The sequence below is a fragment of the Pocillopora verrucosa genome, chromosome 6 (assembly GCF_036669915.1).
Source record: "Pocillopora verrucosa isolate sample1 chromosome 6, ASM3666991v2, whole genome shotgun sequence".
Taxonomy (NCBI): domain Eukaryota; kingdom Metazoa; phylum Cnidaria; class Anthozoa; order Scleractinia; family Pocilloporidae; genus Pocillopora; species Pocillopora verrucosa.
Genome location: NC_089317.1, coordinates 11462514 through 11468859, shown reverse-complemented (window position 1 = coordinate 11468859; position 6346 = coordinate 11462514). Strand labels below are relative to the sequence as shown.

Genomic DNA, 6346 nt, shown 5'->3' with positions numbered 1-6346 from the left:
GAGTTGACTCTTGTCTGCCTGGTGATGCCGAACACAAGTTTACATCTTTCAGTCCCTGACAATGATCTTTTATATCGTGACCCATCTCTCTGGATCCCTTTTTCGAAAGATGACAAAACCAAACCAGCGTTACTTGAGCGAAAAAGAGCTCCCGGAAGTGCAAAAACTCGCTTTCTTTTACATGTTTCAGGAGACTTACATCCAAGAGACCATGTTCTCGTGTCACTTCCAGCAGAGGTAAACTAATAAACTAAGTTACCTTTTGGTCAAAACCCTTTCCTCAGCTGATATAAATAATTGCACTAGAAACAGTACTTAATGAAAAACAACGCTCTTTCAGTCTGGAGCAGAGGTTGCTTGAGAAATGGTCTTAACGTTCAAATGAAGGAGAATTACGTTATTTTGGTTTTGGGAGCAAAATGATGCTCCAGCATACAGAGGAGAGAGGGGGATCGTCTTAGCTCTGCAAAATGAATTCTCTGATATTTTTATGTCATTTTTTTAAAGGTGTTTGCTGACATTTCTGCAAATGTTGAACTTTGTCAAATACAAGGTGTGGTAGGACTAAAAGAACCTACATTTTAAGATTTAAAGTTTTTGGAAGAGCAGAAATAGTGGTTGAAAGGAAGAAAGAGTAAATCTTTGACGCAAAGATTGTGTCATTGGTGAGCTAGGTTGCAGTCTGTAGTGGGATTAAGTAAGTTTACAAAGGATAGTTACTGTACTGCCCTCAGGAGTCGCTCCTTGGTGAGAATATTACACTTTGTCTGAAAAGGTAGTTGAGTTTGTAGGAGTATCATGAGAGTTATTTCTGCCAGTTAAATCATACCTTAACAGCTGTGTTCAGCAGTGAACAATTGGTACTCTCTTGCAAAATATGCAATTACAATGAGAACCCTAGAGAGGGTCTTCATCCTCTTCTCTTGCACTTCGCTAGGGGTGTCACTTAACTTCCGAGATTTAAACACAAAACACAAAAAACGAACACAAAAACTTCTGTACACTGCTAATCTATATATTTTTAGCTTTATAAGTGAACAACAGCTTAAAGTTTTTTAAGGTTTACCTTTTGTCGTGAACGCCACTGGTCACCCACATGTCGAGGAGTTCACAAACTTCTTGAAAACTTATATATATATTTAGGTATATGGGTTTGGGTCGGGTCGCGTATTGCTTGGCTGCCACTATCGCGCAGCTCATTTATTTCCTTCAGTTTTACCAACTGAACGCCAAGAACCGGCTAATGACTCCAAGTCTCTGCAATTTTTTAATTTAGTGGTCTTGCTTAAAAAATGGACGTAAGCCGTAATCGAAGAACCAATCTCGTTCGTACAATATTATGTGCACTATATTTAACAATTGTTCCATGAGCGCGCACTTGATATGGTTGGGCATACTAATCTCGTATCCAACCAGAGCCAATGGAATTGTTGAGTTATTAAATATCTCACTTTTTTAAAATGCTGTCGGAGCTTACTAAGTTTGTTTTAACTCTAAATTTTATTTCCAAATAAAAGGCACCAGAAGTCAATGTCGCATCCGGTCGTCAAAACGGCCATATTTGAAACACATAAGCAACGTTTAAGGGACGTCCGAAGCTGAATTAAAATTCAACGCTAAGCAATTTACTCAGCCGGACACAAAATACAGTAATCTCCGATCCAAGACACGTTAAAGGGTACGACATACAATACTTACGAGACAAGCATTCAGGTGTGTTCGAGTTCCATCAACAAGCGAAAAATATAATTTTTTGCACTGTTTTTTACTTGTTTTGTTTCACTTGAACGGAGCAAAACTTGTAGTCGAGGATAGCTTTAGTTTTAATATTCTGACCTTAATTCCTCGCTCCGAGTGTACGAGTTAAGAGTTACGACCCTACTGAGACAAACATTCGATAAAATCAATAAAAGGTCATGCCTATCCTAAAGTTTTGTGCACAGTTACAAATGTTTTGCTGCATGGTAGCGAACGGAGTTAGTGCGAACTCCTTAAGTGAAACTCCAAAGGTAAGAACCGTACAATAAGGTTGCATTGTACGTTTTGACTTTTATCTTTTGTTACCGATATCTAGTTCATTTCTAATGTACAGAAGAAAGTGATCGCCTTACTTGCTGAGCTATACTTGAATAAATCTGAAACGGTGGAGGTCTCGGTAGGGGCTAGTCGGATGTCTCGATCGTGCTCCTTAATTCTGTCTTGCATAGGTCTTCCAGTCTCTCCGATGTACACCATGCCATATTCACAAGGAATCCTGTATGGCTTAGTTTTCAGGATTCCCCGTTTCAAAGGATGCCCACAACACCGGACACAAGCCACTCTGCAACGAAGTAAAGTTTATTGATCGTTACCCTTATTACTATACGCGCAGGGTCAAAGAGGCAATTCATATAAGACTTAACCCTGACAACATCAACAGGGAAAGTGGAATAGAAATTCCAGAAGCGTGGATGCCCACGATAAAAAAAAACAACAACAGGAGAGCCTTTCGACAACGGACCGTCGAGGGGGCAAATCACTGAATGAATGAGCAAGGATTGAAATGCACTAATCAGAGCTGTTGAAAAACAACTAATCACAGCAGAGCATCATGCTTTATAAGACCACGCACGACCAGTCGACCTATCGCCAGAAAAAGACTAGCAGTATGCAGTCGAAACGTCGCGATCTACATCACACGTAACTACATTGTGAGACAATGTAACAGAGAAAGACTGGGACGAGGGTATGAAATATCTGAAGAATCACAGTCGTCGGTACACAGACCTCTTGAGTTTCTTAAAGGGAGTTATTATCTAACAGTCCAGTCTGTTAATCTTTTGCAGTATGTCTCAGATTTCGCACTAAGCTTTTTAGAACATGTCAGTGAACTTAAACTAATCTTACTTCGACTCAGAAATCTATGAAAGAGAGGTGTGATGTAGATGCTGAAGAACTTAACTCGGCGAAAAGGTTCATGCGTTGTTTCCGGTGCCCAGTAACAAGCTTCATTCTAGATTTGTTGGACCTTATATCATTGAGAAGTTAAATGACCTTAATTATATAATGGTCACTCCGGATGGGCGTAAATAGGCACAGTTATGTCACATTCATATGTTACAGCCTTATGTAGAGAGAGGCGATAATCTAGATGAAGACCCTGCACAGTTTAATGTACTTTTTTTCTGAGACCTGGTTTCTGAGAACATTTTGTTTCCGAGAAAATTTAGTAGTGAGCTAAATAGTAGTCATCTCCATTGTGCTGCGGGACTTGGACTCTAAATTTTCACACCTGGAGAAGATTCAATCCAGGCCCTAGAGAAGCTACTGCACAAGTGTAAAGACCTGTTTCCTGATTTCCCCTTCAGGACAGATCAGATCTGCCATGATGTGGATGTCGGTGATGCTGCTCCTTTAAAACAACTCCCGTAAAGGCTAAATCCAAGTAAGCAATAATACCCCAAGGAAGATGTATAGGATCTGCTTGAGAACGACTTCATTGAACAGAGTAGTGGTAGTTAGAGTTAGCATACTTTTTCCCAAGCCAAATGGAGGCTAACCGATTTTTACAGGTTATAGAAAAGTAAACAGCGTGACTAAGGCAGACACTTTTTCTATCCCAGGAATGTACGACTTTATCGACAAAGTTGGAAAAGCCAAATATGTAACGAAATTCTACCTTCTTAAAGTATTCTGGCAAGTTCCATTGAAAGACCGCACTAAGGAGATTTCAGCCTTTGTAACACCACAAGGGATGTACCAATACAAAGTCATGCCCCCTGGTATGAAAGATTGAACTGCTTCTTTTCTGCGCCTTATTAACAAAGTCATCCCAGATGTCAAGGATTGCGAAGCATACACAGATGATGTGATTATCTACAATGACACGTGGGAATAACACTTAAGGACCATCCGTGAAAGATTAAGTGGAGCTAAGCTGATCATCAATCTCTCCAAAAGTGAGTTTGACCGAGCACAAGTCACTTATTTGGGGCATGTCTTGGACAAGGTCAAGTAAAACCAGTTTGTGCCAAGTTGGAAGCGATAGCTCACTGTCCACGACCAGAGAACAAGGAAGGACTCATGCGTTTTCTTGGTTTTCTTAGCTGGCTATTACAGAAGGTTTTGCTCTAATTTCGCCACTGTTGCAGAACTATTGACGCAATTGCTCAGTAAGAAGGCAACATTTATTCGGAATGAACGATGTGAAAACGCATTTGTGGAGAGTTATGTTACAGAGTGCCCCTGTATTGACAGCGCCTGATTTCAGCTCCCCGTTAAAGTTGACTGTCGTTGCAAGTGATGTCGCAGTTGGTGCCATGTTGTCACAAGAAGATGATGAAGGTGTGTAACATCCAGTTTGTTTTTATTGTTCTAAAAATAGACCGTAGTGGGCCTAAGTAAGTTTATTGAGGAGAATTCCTGTACTGTCTATCAGAGTCGCTCCTATATAAGAGTATTAATCGTCACTTAATAAAGTAGTAAAATTTATAGAATTATAGTGTTGTTTCTGTCGTTAAGATTAGACCGTAACTACAAAAAAAGTATCTTTCGAATCGGCAATCTTAATACCCACGGTATCAACGAGCGCTTCTCATTCAACCAATCTAAATTGGCCACCGTGAATAGTTTCAAAGCGGACGTTTCGAGCGTTAGCCCTTCGTCAGAGCGAATGGAGGAATGACGTGGCCAAAACTGCGAAGTCGACTCCAACTACTCTCCTTTTCCGACTAACGCACTAGCTAGTGTAGAACGTTTCCTCTATCAGTGGTGACAATAAATCCATGACTCTCTCCTCCTCCCATTAAGAAATGAAAGTTTTCTTTTGAGTTAGTGCTAGATAGTGGAATGAGATACAACGGAGGAGATTTCACCTTGAAAAAGAAGAGTATGTTCTCTTTTGAAGGAAGTTTCTGGTCAAGCTTTGATTGGTTTGGGGTTGTTCATCATTCTGACAGACTGAGGGATCTTGTTGGTTTCTTATAAAGCGTCCATTGAATCTTTCCTTACTGAAACAATCCAGTTGCAGGAAAAGAGCAGCCAGTTCAAGCTAAAACAAATTGGGTAGGTGAAGAGCTCCCATTTATAATGTTGATCCATACTTTGTTGTTGTTTTGTATTTTACGACAATCCAGTAAAAATGTAAGCAGTATATTTGGTCGAAACCATTAACTGCCTCTAAAATCTATTGAAGGGCTACTCTTCTTAACAGTCTATTCTCCGCCGGCTTTAGTTGTTTATGAAAAAAACTCCATGTAACTAATTTTTTATCATGTTGTCGTCAATATCCACCCCACTTGATGTTCAGGCCCTAATTGTTGAAAGGGCGGATAAAAGTGCTAAGAAAACGTGCTGCGCTATACACTGGATAGAGATTTATTCAGTGGAGAGCGCTATCCAACCGTCGAACAACCGGGACCAGATCTTTTCACAAGAAAATCCTGTTTTAGTTTTTCTTATTTCTGTTTTCTTTGAATTTTTTTCTTTATCTCTTCATTCGTAAACTTATTTTTAAAGGGAGATGCAAAATATGCAATTGATATTTCCTTGGCATTAAGTAAGATTCTCACAAGTGTTTATGGCCAAAAACGGTTGCTTTGTAATTCTAATCAGCGAGGCGTTTCTTTCATAATTTGATGTAGTCTAATATTAGACTTCAGAACAAGGTCTGACCGAAAAAATGCAGTTTAGAACAGTAATAATTGCAAAGAATGTATTGATTATTTGATTTTCGTTAGAACTCGGCGCTGATGAAACATATTATCATTTTTCGTTCCGTAGATAGATACATATGGAATGAGAATATTTTTTCCTCCCAGTCAGGTAGGGAGTAATTTAGTGGGTCGAGTTGGATTAAGCAATTAGTTATAAATAGCTCACGCGTGACTGCATAACGTCAGCAATAACTTTGCAAGATAATAAAGTTCGGACATATCGCGGATTAACGCAGACTATTTTCCCGGACTCTCTCTAGCTTTTCTTTCGTTAACTGACACACAAGTCTTACATGACCTGTAAACGAATATGGAAACTCAGCTCTTAGCTTTAATTGATACAGAAGCTTGTCTCGGTAACAGCACAATTTACATGAAGGTAGAAAGTGAAATTTCGGCACAAACGAGCTGGCACGTAGCAACAGAAAAACCAAACAAAGGTTTGTAAGCATACCAAGCGTGGTAATTGACGAAATTATAACGTGAGCTGAGACAAAAATCACCAAAGAGAAAAAGAAATGGACGCTCGGTAGACTATTTTTTAAGTACATACAGTAATCATAGCAAAACTCAAACACAGCTAACACCGGTATAGTAGATATAGCTTCGTGTTCAAAACACAACAGAAAAAACGGGAATGATGATTTTTGGAA

At 39.4% G+C, this 6346-nt stretch overlaps 1 protein-coding gene across 1 annotated transcript in view; it reads left to right on the top strand.

Moving 5' to 3' along the window:
* Positions 1–6346, top strand: part of LOC136281675 (neural cell adhesion molecule 2-like) — a 115475-nt gene that overhangs the window by 51682 nt on the left and 57447 nt on the right. The gene's annotated exons all lie outside the window — the stretch shown is intronic.